Source organism: Canis aureus, chromosome 3 (assembly GCF_053574225.1).
Source record: "Canis aureus isolate CA01 chromosome 3, VMU_Caureus_v.1.0, whole genome shotgun sequence".
Taxonomy (NCBI): domain Eukaryota; kingdom Metazoa; phylum Chordata; class Mammalia; order Carnivora; family Canidae; genus Canis; species Canis aureus.
In genome coordinates, this window is record NC_135613.1 from 87,310,835 (window position 1) to 87,325,791 (window position 14,957).

At 49.6% G+C, this 14,957-nt stretch overlaps 1 protein-coding gene and 2 long non-coding RNA genes across 3 annotated transcripts in view; all 3 read right to left on the reverse strand.

The window, feature by feature from the left end:
• OPCML (opioid binding protein/cell adhesion molecule like) overlaps positions 1 to 14,957 on the reverse strand; it is a 1,083,697-nt gene that overhangs the window by 815,404 nt on the left and 253,336 nt on the right. The gene's annotated exons all lie outside the window — the stretch shown is intronic.
• Positions 6,655 to 8,637, reverse strand: LOC144306107 (uncharacterized). The gene is made up of 2 exons (XR_013373132.1): positions 8,453 to 8,637; positions 6,655 to 7,938 (listed from the first exon to the last, which is right to left on the reverse strand). It is a non-coding gene; the product is annotated as an uncharacterized LOC144306107 (long non-coding RNA).
• Positions 13,135 to 14,957, reverse strand: part of LOC144311549 (uncharacterized) — a 43,162-nt gene continuing 41,339 nt past the window's right edge. Inside the window, exon 3 of the long non-coding RNA XR_013377164.1 lies at positions 13,135 to 14,796. This is a non-coding gene — a long non-coding RNA (uncharacterized LOC144311549). The remainder of the gene's footprint in view (positions 14,797 to 14,957) is intronic.

Below are 14,957 nucleotides of genomic sequence, written 5' to 3' on the forward strand. Positions count from 1 at the left end.
AGGAAACTTGCATGTTTTTCTCCGATCGAGCTGTATCTTGTCAGCTCGAGTCATAGGTCCGAGGTCCGAGTCCTAGAACTCGAGAGGGGAAAGAAAAAAGTTGTTCCTCCTCAGACCCAGCTCTTCTTCAAAAGAGTCCAATCCCTCAATCTCCTCAAAAATACCCCAGTTTCCATTTTTTAAATAACTAACGAAACTCATTGAAAATTGCCTTAAAGACCTCTTGAAGGGTTACTTAGCAGGTTCTTTGTTTCTAGACCGTACTCTATCAGCCACTGAAAACTTGCCATTTTTCAATCTAACCACTATTTTAACCTAATGACTCATAGAATCATGAAAAATGCAGGAAATAAAGCAGGCCATCTAGTGTGAAGCCCGGAAAGCGAAGGGACATACCCAAAGTCACAAAGATGACTTCTAATGGAAGGGACAGGACAGGGAATAGGTCTCCCGACCGTCCAATCCAACGCTTGTCTGCCGTGCTCCGTAAGGACTCAATTCCTCTTATTTTGGCTTCGGGATACGGTTCAGAGCAGCCCGTGGCCTCCCAACTCGTGAGCCTTTTCTGCACGTTTGAAGATAACGAATCACCCTCAGCCTCTCTCCACCACGTTAAATGATGCTAGTTCTTTAGCCTTTCTCTGGAGGCTTTTCATCCTCCAAACTCCCTAACCACCTTGGAATCTCTCCAGACCACGCTAAAGTATCGGAGCCGAGGAGGGAGTCCGCAAAGCCTTAAAAAGCAGAAGAAAGCAATCATTTGGTAGACGTGCTTCAGAGTGACCGTGTCAGGCCCGCGCCATCCCTGGCTCGCCCGTTGCCAAGGGGCGGATGGTGTCCTGCCCCTTCAGAGGCGGGCGGGCCCACGCGGGGAAGGCGGCCTGGGCCCCCCAACGCCTATCACCCGCCGCCTCAGACGTTTGTTGGATAATTGAACGGCTGACGGCAGTTATCAGGAGCTGGGCCCCGAGATAAGAGTAATCAAATTTCATGCTTCGGGGGCTCCGTAGCTTTAGCTGGCCACCTCGGGGGTCGCAAAGAATTCCTTTCCCCACCCGACCACACTATCTTTCCCTCCAAATAGTTCTGCACAGTTGGTCAGTTGTGTTTTGTGCTTTTGTGTCTTGCTCTGAAGAGCCCCCCCCACGCCCCCCCCCCCCCGAGGAAATTCCTGGAGGCAAGGAACCCTCGGTAAGATACGGACTTGGGCCAGCTGGTCTCCCGAAAATGAATTCCTATTTTTCCCACTCCCTGTCCTGGCAGGTAGTGGATTATTCGGAGAGCCCCAGCACCAGACATCTACGTGGGGGGCAGGTGCGAGGGAAACCAGACGAAGGCGGGGAGATGAAGTGCAAGGAGGAAAAAGAGGGGAAGGGAGGGAAAGGAAAAGGCCAGGAGGAAGGAGCCCAGCCTACGCAGCCCAGGCACGGGGCGGAGCAAGGGAGCCTGTGTCAGCTCCAGCCGTCCAGCCGCTTTGCAGGGCGCGGCCGCCTGTCAGTGCCGGGGGGACGGGCCCGTGAGCAAACGGAACCCCAGCCCATCAGCCCCACAAAGCGACCCCGCTGGCCCTGCACAGATAGAGACACCCGTTAGGGACCTGAGAGGAACATCTTCCCTCGTCGACGGCGACTGGATGCTGGGGTCACGTTCAGTTTACCGACCCAGGGCGCTGGGGACGGGGGGCCCGGGGTTCAGTCACCAGCTCTGACTGCAGGCAGACGAGTGGCCGCCTCCTCGTTTGTTGGGGGGCCGGGGGGGGAGCAGACAAGGCTCACGCGAAGGCATGTCCTGTATGAGGACATCCAGGACCGCGAGCGAGGGAGCCAGTTCCCAAGACGAGAAGCCTTGGGAGATGCTGCAGGGAGCGAGAGCTTCCCACTAAAGCGATGTCTCTGGAAGGGACGCGTTCAGAAACAGGACAGCTCGTCCCTGCGTCGCCGTTTCTTATCTTAAAGCGGTTTAAACCCAAGGCAGTGTCGGTTACACAAGGTTGGGCCCACGGGGTGCGGCTGAGAGCACGGAGCGCCCCCGGCTCGGCAGGCGCAGCACGGGGTGGAGGCCAGGTGCCCCGGCGCTGTGTCCCCTGCCGCCAGGTGCCATCTCTGTGACCCAGCAGAGGCTGAGGAGAAGCTCCGTGCTCCTGCTGCGCCGCGGACACGGTTGGCGCCGGGATTAAATTAACACAAGATCTGCCGGGCCAGGTGCAAGGACTGTTCTAGACAGAAGGGGTGCAGGGAACAGAGGCAAGGAGAAGCAAGGCTGCTGACATGTGGGGCGGGGGGCGCCCGTGGGACGGGGACGGGCAAGCTAACCGCGGGCAAGAGTCCCGGAGGAGCTGCATTTCTCCTTAGGAGGCAGAGAGCGGGAAGAACGGGAGGTGCCTAGACACTTGCAGAGATGTCCTTCGGGTCCCAGCCCCGTGGGCCTTTCCTCTCTTTGAGTCCCGTGCCCCGACTAGGGCTCCTCGCCCTGGCCATGCAGGGTGTGAGTGTGCATCCACGCGGAGCACGATGACACACGGGTTGAGGCTGAGGGAGCGCACCTGCCTGCCCCGGGTGCCGGGCGGCAACGGGGCGCGTCCGCCACCAGTGGGGAAGGGCACAGGGGCAGGGCCTGGAAGGAGGAGCTCGCGGGGTTCGGAAGGCGACAGCTACCGCCCGTCGCACATTACGCCGCGCCAGTTACCGCACCACGTGTTTGATGACAACGGTCTCATTTAACCCTCACAAACACCGTGACATCGGATGTGCTACTGCTCTTAGGTTGGACCTCAGGAAGCTCAAGCTCGGCGTCACACAGCCAATCGGGGCGAGATCTGGGGTCTGTCCGACTGCGGCCCGCACTTGACCCCGCGGTGTGACGTGCGGCCCTGGATGACCCGGCCAGGCGTTCCGGGCTTTCGTCTCTGTCCCTACACGGGAGCCGCCGTGCACGTGGCACCTGGGCTCGGGAGATGTCAGCACAGCGCGCCCAAACGCAAGGGAGCTCGCCCCTAGATCTGTGGTGTTGAGGTCACAGCCTCACGGGCGTGTTGTGTGCTACGACTCCCAAGGCCAGCTCCGCCGCTTTAGTGTACTAGGAGAATCGGGCCTAGAGAATCGGGATCGCATGCGTGGCTCGCGTGGCCCGGGTCCGGGTGGCGCCGGTGGGGCGAGCGCTCAGTGCCAGACACAGTGAGGACGCCCGCGGCAGGTGGGTGCCAGCAGGGCTCCCCGTGCCATCCTGGGGGAAGGACCATCCTCCGCCTTCAGCAGTTAGTGTCGTCCCAGGGCTTTGCAGGAGCCGTGGGGACAGCCAGTGCTCGGGCCTCCGCGTGGGCTTTCCAGCTGCAGGTTTCAAGGTCCCACTCCGGCCGCCGCTGCTGTTCCGTTCCTCGGTATCGACTGGGGCTGCTGGGGGGTGGCGCACTCATCTTTCCGGGCCCCGGGGCTGGCCGAAGCTGGCCAGGGACACAGCGCCGGCAGTTGGCGACAGCCCCTGGGCCAGGCTTGGGGGACGTGTGTGGGGGGCCCGGACTCACAGGCGCAGGAAGGACCCCTGAGCTCTCAGGCTGAGCAGTCGCCCCTGGTGGTCTCTGCTGTCCCTGCACAGTTTCGGAGAGCGCAGCCCCCCCGCCCCCCCCGCACGTGAGACCGCTCACCAGCCCACAGAGCTGTTGGGGGGTGCTCACGGCCGGAGCACGTACCTCACGCGGTGTTCAGTCCGATCTGGACCAGCCTCTCCGGGCCCCCTCCCGTCCCCTGCACCCACGGCAGGAGGACACGAGGGACGCGACCTCTGACGCTGCACTTAAGCAGGCAGGGCAGGACACATGCAAAACCAGAAAGGGGCAAACTGGGTGCTCGCCCCGCAGCCCGGCCCCAGCCCTCAGGGGGACAGGTGAGCCATACCTGAGCCACAGCCAGGGCCCCCCAGGCGGCCTGCAGTGGACACCCCAGCCCTGCCTGCCAAGCGTCACCCACACGAGCGCAGGGCTGCCCACCGGGCGTGGAGCCACCATGTGACATCCCCTCCTTTAAGAGGCTCCTTTATGCTAATGAGAGCCACCAGGAAGGCAAACCGCGGGAGACGACACAGCTGGATCCCCCACCAGCACAGGAAGAGCTGCCAGAGAGGCCTAATCTCTCACCAAGGGAGGAAGTCGGCGAAGGGGGGACGCACGAGGGACAAGTACTCGGCCACTGGGCGGGAGCTGGGTGCGGGCACGCAAGCTTTTATGAAAAGGAATAAACCTCGAGAGGCTGAACATCACTAATTAAGAAATTGCTTAATTATGGAGAAGAAAATAAAAGGAAGGTATTTTGCCCTTGACGGGGGAACAAAATCTTTGCTTTGCTAAATCAAGGAAATGATTAGATTCAGACAGAACCTAATTGGAAATGGCTCCAACAAACACCTGAGATGAGGGGCAGCCCGGGGGCCTCAGCGGTTTAGGGCCGTCTTCAGCCCAGGGCGTGATCCTGGAAACCAGGGATCGAGTCCCACATGGGGCTCCCTGCATGGAGCCTGCTTCTCCCTCTGCCTGTGTCTCTGCCTCTCTCTGTGTCTCTCATGAATAAATAAATAAAAATCTTAAAAAAAAAAAAATAAAAACACCTGAGATGTGCATGCAGTCAGGCTGCAGTCAGGCCTCGGGAGAAGCCCTGCCTTCCCCGCGGATGCTCCAGCTCCCGTGCTCCCTTCCTGTCCACCAAGGCCTGACCCTCCTCCTCTAGGCGGGGTAGGTGACCTGCCTCACGCTCGGGGAATCTGTGCACAGTGTGTTATGCATCATCCCTCCACTGATCCTGACTCCTGCCCACCAGGTGCGGGCTTTCCCCACGGCCCAACCAATGCCTTTCTTCCCACCCACATTCTATAGCCCGGAGATGACCCAGCCTGACCTGGTGGCCCCCGGGCCCTCTGCCCGCCCGCCCTCGGCCCCGCCCCGCAGGCCTTCCTCCTGCAGCCAGAAGTCCCGTCACAGAGCAGAGCAGGGCAGCCAGCCCGCTGGGCTTCGTGTTGCAGACACGCCACTCCGGGGCTCCGGCATCTCTTTATCTAAACACGGCCCTGCTCGCAGACCTCACCTTTATCCTGCTGATCCCTTTGTCTCTGGCGGAGCCCAACCTGTGTCAGCTGCGACCACCGTCTGTTGGTAGACCACTCTCACTGCCCTCCCTTCTCCTCAGCTCACAAAGTGTTTCTCGTCGCACCATCACTCTTAGTTGCAGAGAATTCGGAAATATCCCAAACCTTTCATTGCTCCAGGTTGAAAACTACAGCCTGCTTTGCCCATGCTTTTTCCGTTCCGCCATATGCAACCAGCCATGAGGATCTGCCAATCATTTCCTTAAAGCGTAGGACCCTATACTGACTTAGCCTTTGGAGCTTCTGAATATTTCCCACACGTTCATCTTACTTGTACTCGTAGGAAACTGATGAAACGTGGGCATAAGACCCTACCTCCCTCCTCTTCGTCTTCAGTTGGTAGGGGACTGGGGGCCCATGACATCGCTTTCCTAGGAAGCCTTAATCTCACCTCCTTGAACCTGGAAGACTAGTTTTGTGCCTCTGTTAACCCCTTTATCATTCAATACCTCCTCCATCACTGAGCCCAGGTGCTGCTTGGATGTGATCACCCCACTTCATCCTTCAGCAGCGTGCCTGGAAGATGGAAAAGCACGTACAGAATCATTCCCCAGTGAGTCAACTGCATACATGAAAATAAAATAAGCGAATGAAATCATATTCCTAGCATCACTCAGGTAGTAAATGGTAGAGCCAGAGGCAAGACTGGCTCTCCATGCTGCTGTGTGGCGGACAGGCCCCCTCACAGACGCTTCCGGCGCACCATCAGGTGGATTCTTAGAGCACGTTTTATCATCACAGACCAGATCATAACACAAGAAGTTCTTTACTTGCTTCCAATCACCTAATAGTGAAGTGTATCAATGTATCAAACTAGCCCTCACTAACTTTTCAGCCGTTTTAGGGAATTTCAGGGTCGCAGGAAGTCACAGACAGAGTAAGAACGACTTCTTTCCCAACAGAAGACTATCTTCTGGGGCCCACTTCTCCCAAAGTCTAAAGAGAAGATCGTGGCTCTCCCCACTGGCCTTCGGGAGCATGCCTTCATCTCCCAGGGCCGCACGCGGACCTGCAGACCCCCTCGCTGCCCCAGCTTACTTGCCTCCACGCATGCATTTCCCACCGTACAGTTCTCCAATCCCACCTGTGGCACGGGGTCAAGCTCATGGCTCATCCTCAGGAAGTCTTTCCCTGGTGCCCAGGGAACATCCTACACCAGCATCCCTTCTTGCAATCTTTTAAGATCTATTTATCTCCACGTTCACACATAAGCCATATATTTCAGTTAGCCCTCATAAATGTTTGTGACTTATGTGGCAGCTGAGTCGTAAAAAAAAAAAAAAAAAAAAAAAAAAAAAAAAAATTCGGATCCTGTCTCCTCCTCCGACACCCAGAAAATAAATCACTAAATATGTATTAAGCACCCATGTGAAAACCCTGTGTGCTGGGTAGGTACCTTCAGACACGTTTTGTAAATATGTCATTCCACCAAGCTTTAGAGAATAATATAATTACATTATCAGAGGGAGAAGCCGAGCTGGCGAGAGACAAAGCGATATTCTAAAGATCAAAGAGTGATTCTAATCCAGGTGCCCCGATTCACAATAGATGATTTATATTATTTTGCTGGGGCTGCCATAATAAAATACCATGGACTGAGCGGCTTGAACAACAGAGATTTACTCCCTCCCGGGTCTGGAGGCTGGAAGTCCAAAGTTAGAGGTTTGCTTTCTTCGGAGGCCTGTCTCGTTGGCTTGGGGACGGCTGCTTTCTCCCTGTGGCATCACACGGTCTTTCCTCGGTGTGCGTCCCCGGTGTTTCTCCCTCTTCATCTGAGGGCATCAGTGAGATTGGATGAGGCCTGCCCCAAAGATCTCCTTTTAACTCACCCACCTCCTTACAGGCCCTATAACCAAACACAGTCACATTCTGAAGTACCGGAGACTAGGGCTGCAGCATTGGCCTTGTGGAGGGGACAGTCTGCTTCTAACATGATTCTTACTGTGCTTTGTACATGATCGCTCTACATGTACAGCAAATGCCAGCTGAGCTTAGTTGAGAAGCTGACCTAAAATATAAAAAAAAGAAAAAGAAAAAAAGAAGCTGACCTATTACTTTCAGACAGGGAATATCGTTCGCACGTTTGTGATGTGCTCTCTATTTTTGTTTGTTTTCATCTTTTTTGCTCAAGCTTAACGTGACGACAGACATTTGAACTTCTCCCAATCTCCAGATTCAAAAGAAGTAAGGGTACATTTTTTTTTTTTTTTTTTTTTAGAGTAAAACAGAAGTCCAACAAAACCCGGCTGTACAATCAAAACAAGTTTCGGTCCGTTGCTTCTGCTTTCTTTTCTCTTGGTTTTTATTTGTCCCCGGAATCTCTGTGCCAGGGGGATGGGGAGCACATCTTGTGTTGGCTGCAGGTGATTGCTTGGAGCAAGGAGATTCTTGTGAAATTCCAGAATCTAGTAAAAACTTTCAGGAGCCCTGGGCTTGGGGCAAACAAGATCTTCTTGAAAGCAACTGTTTTCGAACACAAGGTACAAGCCTGAGAGAGTGTCTGGTACAGTTCCCAAAACCCAGAGGCGCTCAGTCACTCTGCTAAATGAGGTGAATTGAGCAGGGTTTCTGCTGTGGGGATGCAGAGAGCTTTTCCTGGAAATGTGTGGGCTGGGCCTCCAGGCGAGCTGCACCGAGCAGAGCTGGGCTGTTTTGCCACTTTCACCTGCAGTTATATTTGTTGCAATAACCAGCCGCCAAATAACTTGATCCAGGGGACAAGAGGTGAGAACCATTTATCCTTCCAGGTGCAATGGAGCGAGGTGCAGTGGCTTATTGCAAATGTGTTCACAGCAAGGTGAGGAGGCCCTGTAGAGGGACCAGACAGCTGCTTTGAGAAAGGGAGAAAAGTAGATAATGTTGAGAGGCAGAGAAAGGCAGAGCCAGGGCTCTGGATAGACAGAGAAGCCAGACACTCCCACAGGCTTCAAAGGCCCCGTGTCAGTGTCTGCTTTGCTCTATTTAGGGCATTGAGAGGCCTTGCGGGGGACCTGGGAGTGGTTAACACAGCAAGTCATTTGCTTTGGTTTGGATTCTCCTAGAAGCAGACACTGAGATAAGGGCGTAAGGACAGACTGCTTATTTGAGAGGTCAAGGAAAACACCTGTGGGGGAGCAGGGCCGTGAGACAAGGAAAGGAAGGCGACCACTGCCAGCAGATGAGGCTTCAGCCCATTTGGGGAACTTGAGGGCCAGTGTAAAACCCACACCTCAGGTACCCCACCGAAGGCAGGGGAGGGCTGCAGTGATGAGTACACACCCACAGTGGCCATCATCAGTGGGGGGGGGGGGGGGTTATCACATTAGCTCCCAGCCCTTCTGACCTGCCTCCTGGGGACAGAGTGGGCTCCATCAATGAAAGGGTGGGCTTCATATTTAGGCAGAGACACCCAGGTGCTGACAGTAGGAATTCAGAGGACACAGGTGTGGTACACACAGCATCTGGAGAGTAAAGACAGACTTTGGAATCAGACTGCTTGGCTTGGAGTTCCAGCTCACCATTTAGCAGTGGAGTGCCCTCAGCCAAGCTACTTAATCTTTTTATATCTCAATTTATCCATTTGAAAAAGCAGAAATAACAATGCACGGACATGCTTGAAAGGGCTCAGGTAGGACAGAAGGAGAGCATTTATGCATTGCTCTGGGTATTTGCCAAGCACTCAGCAATGTTAGTTATCAGTACCATTAACCACCAACACGATCACAGCCAATGAGTTAACCTACCAAAATAGCAAAGAAGGTGTTTTTGAACGCATGAGGCCCAGAGCAGGAAAGTTCTGGGGTAAATATAGATTGTGAGGCTGTCAGGGAGATGAGTGCTTCCCAGAGACCCTGCAGCCTGTCAGGCAACAAGCAATCACGGTCCCACTGCCTGGGAACTCTGTGCTTTTGCAGTAACTCAGAAGGATGTGAGGCACTGCCCCGGGTGCATCTCTTCCTTACGATTTTACTTAGTTGATACTAAAGTAAGTCCATCATTGTAGAAGATGTGACTTTCTGAAAAGTTGTGGTCAGATCTTAGGTTCATGCCCCTCCTCTAGTTCTCTGGAGTATGTGGCTGTACAGAACAAGGTGTCGCTTTAATGATAATCTGTGCTCAACTGTCTGCATGACTGAGAAAGAGTAAAGGTAGGAATGTGCAATTTCTGGATAGTTCAGAATTCTTGAGGGTTATTTCTTAGGTACTTTTAGGCACAGCAGATTTTCTTAAAGCAGTATTAAAATGGGTCTCTATTCCCTAAGTACACACCAGCTGGCTGTTGGAGAAGGCAGGTCAAAGCCTTCCAAAGCTTGAATGGTAAGAGAAACCAGCTGAGAATTACACTTGGCCATTAATATGGAAGATCACATGGGCACCCAGTGTGGCTTGTGGGTCCCCGGAAAGAATAAGAGTCTTGGAGTCTCTGAGTTAAAACCTTGACACCAATGTATTGGAATTTCCAACACATTTTTCCCATAGCCCAATCATGATAGAGCATGCATTCTTTCTGTTGCCCCAAACAACTGCAGTTCTTTCCCCCAAAATTAAGAGGCTTGAGGGAAAATGGCCCAATTATTTCACACAAATATGGAACAAATATGAAGAATATAAAATTCATTTAATGTAGATTTATTAAACTCTTATTATATAATGGATACCATGTATGTTAGGCATGGGGGGGCATGTAGTCTCTGCCTTCAAATTGTTCACAGTTTAGTAGAAGAATAGAGGTAAACACAGGTTACATAGAAAATAACATGATAATCACTAAAATAGTAGGGGAGGAAGGAATCTATGGAAGTACAAAGGAGGGCTCTTTCAGAAAAGTCTTTCCTGAGGTGATGATGTGCATAATGCAAATTATGAAGCAAGAGAAATTTTCTAGGAAGGAAGCTGGTGGAGGTCAGTAGTGAAGGGAAGCATGAGAGTACATGAAGGCCTTCAGCAGTCCCGCACGGGGTGAGGACAGGGCATCGATTCTGGTGGAGGCAAATTTATGCTGGACTTGAATGCTATCAAGGGTTTTGTATTTCTCACAGGAAGTACTCAGAAGTCTTTCAATTTTTTTTTCAATCTTTCAAAGCAAGGAATTATAGAATTATAATTTTATTACAGAAAAAAAATCACATTTGATGGCACTATAGACAAGAGATTGACAGTAGCAAGTTTGGAGACCAATTAGGAAACCATCTTCCAGCCAAGAAATCCTAACAACGAAAAGAAAATGGAGCACTGGGAGTGGTGAAGAGAGGACAAATTTAAAATCTAAGTAGGTAGATTTGCCAGGGTGTGGTGGTAGTAGCAGGAACAGCAGTAGTAGTCGTCGTAGTGACATGGAGGACAAGAACAGGTAGTAATCTAAAGTGACTGCCAGGCCTCTTGGGCTGTGGCATTGCCCATTATGTCAACAGCCATGATCTGGACTATAAGATTGGAATGAAAATAGAGGGAGATGAAGACATCAAGTTTGGTGGAGATCCAGTCAATGTATCTATGGAAATCCAAATGAAATATCTAGTAGGAAGACAGCTCTCTAAGGTTAAAGCACAGGAAAAAGTGAGCACTTCCAACCATGGCCACAGAATACATTGTTTAAACATGCGATCAGGAGTAAGAAAGAGTAGGCTGAATGATACCCTTAAAAACACTAACATACAAAAGGAACGAAATTGAGAAGGAGAGCCCAGAAAAGCAAGAGAAACACTAGGAAAAAGAATGATGGTACATCTTCCATGAAAGCATCCAGTCCATCAATTAAACATAAATTATAAAGCTAATATGTGTGCTCAGCAGTAGGTTCAAATTGTGTAGCAAGAAAGACATGATGTCTCCCTCTACGGAGTACACACTACAATTGGGGAGATGGATATTTATCCAGAAATGTACAATTTTTCGAAAACAGTGTCAAAAGAATCTTAAAGGAGACTGAGTTTTGAAGAGAAAAGAGAAGGAATAGTTGATCACGTTAATGCCAGAGAAACACATAAAATCAGAGGAGTATGAGCTTGGGCATTGGAAGACCATTCTGATTTTCGTGAAAGGAATGTGAGCAGACAAGGACATAGGGACGTTAAATTTCTGTAGCCTGAGGAGTATCCAGGAAGTGAGAAAACAGAAATAATGAATGTAGTTTTATCCAGTCAAAGAGCAAGAGAAGTACAGTTGAGGGAGATTTCTGCAAAGATGGGAGAGACTTGAGCATACCGTTGTTTTGTTTTTTAAGACAATGGCTAAATAAATGATTTTGAAAATAAAAATAGAGCATACGCATTCATTAATGGAGTGGGGTCCACATGAAGTAGAGCTTACCTGTAAGCAGAACAAGTGCTACCCCTTCAACCAAGGTGGAAGGGAAGAAGGCAGTGGGGTGGGGATAAGGATGCAGATACATTTTTCAATGTGAGGCAGGTGCAAAACTTGAGAGGAGTGATACATGATTGAGTGCTTCATCAGTGAACTTGGGGCAAGGCCATCTGCTGAGAGTGGAAAAAAGTGTGTAGGAAGCTGGAGGGGACCGGTAGAGATGAAATAGTCAAGGTAGAGGAGTACCAAGAAATGCCAAGGGCACAGCTTAGCCTCCAGCTATAACTTCATAAGGATACCAGTCTACACAGCTAAATAATTTCCCTGCAGCAGTACTTAGGATCCTCAAGGTAAAGAAGATAGGGTGGTGTAAGGGCTCAGCAATGCGGTTGTTTGAGGCACTTGTGGCAAAAGGAAATGGTGGTAGGTAAGTTGAGTGTGTCCTAAGATGGATAAAGAAGTTAGGTGGAACAAAGAGGAAGCCAGTAGATTTGGACAAAAGGGAATAATCAGAGGACTTTTAGATCTGATAGAAGAGTTGTAGATAGGATAGAAGATCAAGGGCCTCGGAAAGACGGAATGACAGTGTCCGAGGGTGGAGTTTGAAGTTACAGAAGTTTCAAGTAGTTTCCAATTCCAGGAGGTGGCCAGCAGAGCGGCCTAATGAAAGGGACTACTGAAGGGGCATGAAGGTGAAGGTCTGTAGAATTCAAGAGAAATTATGGGATTAAGGTGCTATAATGTGTCATCTCCCCGGATGTGAACATGTTTTGGGAAAATGGCAGGATTTCATTACCCAACACTGTAGAGACGTTTGGGCTGATCATAAAATCAATGATCCCTTCTAGTTCCTTTCTCCAAACCACCCAGAGCCTATGCAAGCAAAACTGCAACAGGAATAGCTAGTGACCTGTCCCCACTTGACTCTTGAACAGACTTTCTGATGCATTCTCTGCTCTAGAAGAGATTTTACAATAGGGTTGAGGCAATCCAGACAAAGGCAATGGAGGGAAAGCTGACAATGTCACCACCCATTTTTGATCTTTTTGACAGTTCATATATTTTAAACCTCACCTACCAAAACTGTCAATTCAATCTAGGATCCCTCTGAAGATGTGATTGGAACCAGACAGCTCTATGGTAATTCTATCATCATTAAGCAGTTCTATAGCACTTTAGAATGTCAAAGCACTTTATGACTGCGCTTATTAATTTTTCCGCATAACAATGCCAGAAGGCAGTCCAACAGTCTGAGCAAGACTGTCAGAAGCGTGATGAAGAGAAAATGGACCCTGAGGAGAAGCTAGATCAGGACTTAGCCAAGAAGAAGCAACACAGGTCAGATTACCAACCCTGAGCTTGGGAAATGGCATCCTATAACTCCCAGAGACGCAACTTCCCTGGCCAGGGGCAATGAAGGAAGTCAACCAAGTCACCAACTCAGCTTTAGCCTCATACAGCACACGTCATCGACGCTCAAAATGTAATAAAGTAAACACATCCATGCCACCCCAAGCTCCTCTTTGGTCGTAATATAGGTATGTCTAGCTTTAAATTTTTTCTTTAAGTTTAATATTTATAATCTGTGTCCTCTTGTACACTTAGGACATAATTCAATAAACCACTTACTTTAAAAAGGAAGAGGTTTACAAAAGAGTGAATCTTTCATTATTTTTTGAACAATGACTATAATTCTATATTAGTCAAACTACCAATCCAGGGTTTGGGTGAAATAGGTTTTCAGTCCGTAAAAGTAGGAAAGAAGAAAGTAACGGAACGGAAAGGGAAGGGAAGGGAAGGAAAGGAAGCAGTAAGGAGAGAAGGAGAAAAGAAAAGAACAAGGAAATCAAACAAAAAGTCTTTTTGGAAAACGCGTTTTTTAACATAGTTCATTGTGACAGTAAACGGAGAGAGCAAACAAAAACATCGCCCTAGTCCTATCTCGATTAGACTGAAAGAATACAGTGTTTACTAAGAACCAAATCAGGAGAGATTTCCTTAATTACAATTTTTTTGAGCTCATAAATAGGGCACCTGAAAGGGAAGAAAACATTTTTTTTTTAAAGAGCAAAGAAAGAACTGTAGTTGACAGCTCTTCTTTAATTTAATCACCGTGACTATCATTAGCAATGGACCTCTAGAATTCAACATGATTGCTGGTCCTGCAATTACTCTCTTTCCACTTCTCATCTCTGCTGCACCTGCCAGCACAATACTGCATGAGCAGGAGAGGACTGGCTTCCTGCAACACACCTACTGGGGCTGAAGGGCCCTAGCATGCCTTTGGGGAAAAGGTAGGTGTCCACTGGAAATAAGGGATGCCTTTGTCCTTTGAGTAAAGAACCCACGTTAGAGACTCTATCAGTTCTTTCTGGGAAATTCCATACTCACGTGCTTATTGTTAACAGATTATTGGAAAAGGAAATTCCTCACCAAAGACAGGAAACCTCAAGGATGCTCAATAAAACATGCTCCTGGAGAGTGGGCTTCAACGAAAGACTCTGTATAGAGATCATTTAAAACATGTCGGCTTTGAACATGGACCATTTTACAGGACAAAATAAAAGAGGATTGGAAGGCAGGACTGGGGCTAGAGCAGAGGGCGTGCCACCCCACACAGACAAGAATCTATAGGGACGGAAATAGAGCCAATTGTGCGCCCCAGTGGCAGATGACATGGCATTCTTGTCACCAGCTCTCTCCTGGCACTTATTAGAAGAACTGAGAGGACCAAGGCCTCTCTGAATCTGTTAGAAAACACCAGGACAGTCTTGATGAGGCTAAAATAGCCAGACACCCTCTCTGTGAGACGGCAAGTGACAGGTGAAGCTGAGGGACTCTCAACTTTGTTCCTTCACCTTCTGCCCTTCAAGTGCCCATGCGAACTAGCTCTTCTCTTGTATTTTTGGAAACCCCGGAAGAGTTTTCTCAGGTTTGTGTAAAGGGGGAAATATGATTGATGGAATCACCATTTCTCAGAAAAGTCAGCATCAAAGAGTTTGCTAAAACCATTTCTCAGAGAACCAAGATGCACTAGGCTTTAGGAGGAGCTAGGTTCTTGGTCCTGTGAGCCATCCTTAACATGGAGGCTGATGCTTGTCTGTCTTTCTAGAATACCAAAATGGCTCTTGGTTGCCCAGGGAGGGTGGGCAGTGAAGGTGTGCAAAGGCTCATGTTATTAAAAAACAAACAAACAAACAAAAAAAACAAGTTATTTCAGACTGCTCAAAATGCTCATGTAGTCGTGAGTCCCATCTTTTGTCTGAGAGTGATTCTATTGAGAAGTAGTGGTCGGATTTCACAGCTGTTGTGCAGGCGAGCTTCCACTGGAATCTGCAGGGAGGGAGCCTTTTAGGAAAACTGCAGCCTCGGGCAGGGAGATTTCTGGAAGGATACCAAAAAAGCCTACCCATTAAAACCTTTGCAGTGGTAGAATTCCATTTTTTAAAATAAATTATACTAGGTACCAGCAAGGTTAATCTTTTTTAAGACATCAGAAATAATTCCTAATGGAAATTCTAAAGTACATACACACATCCACGCAC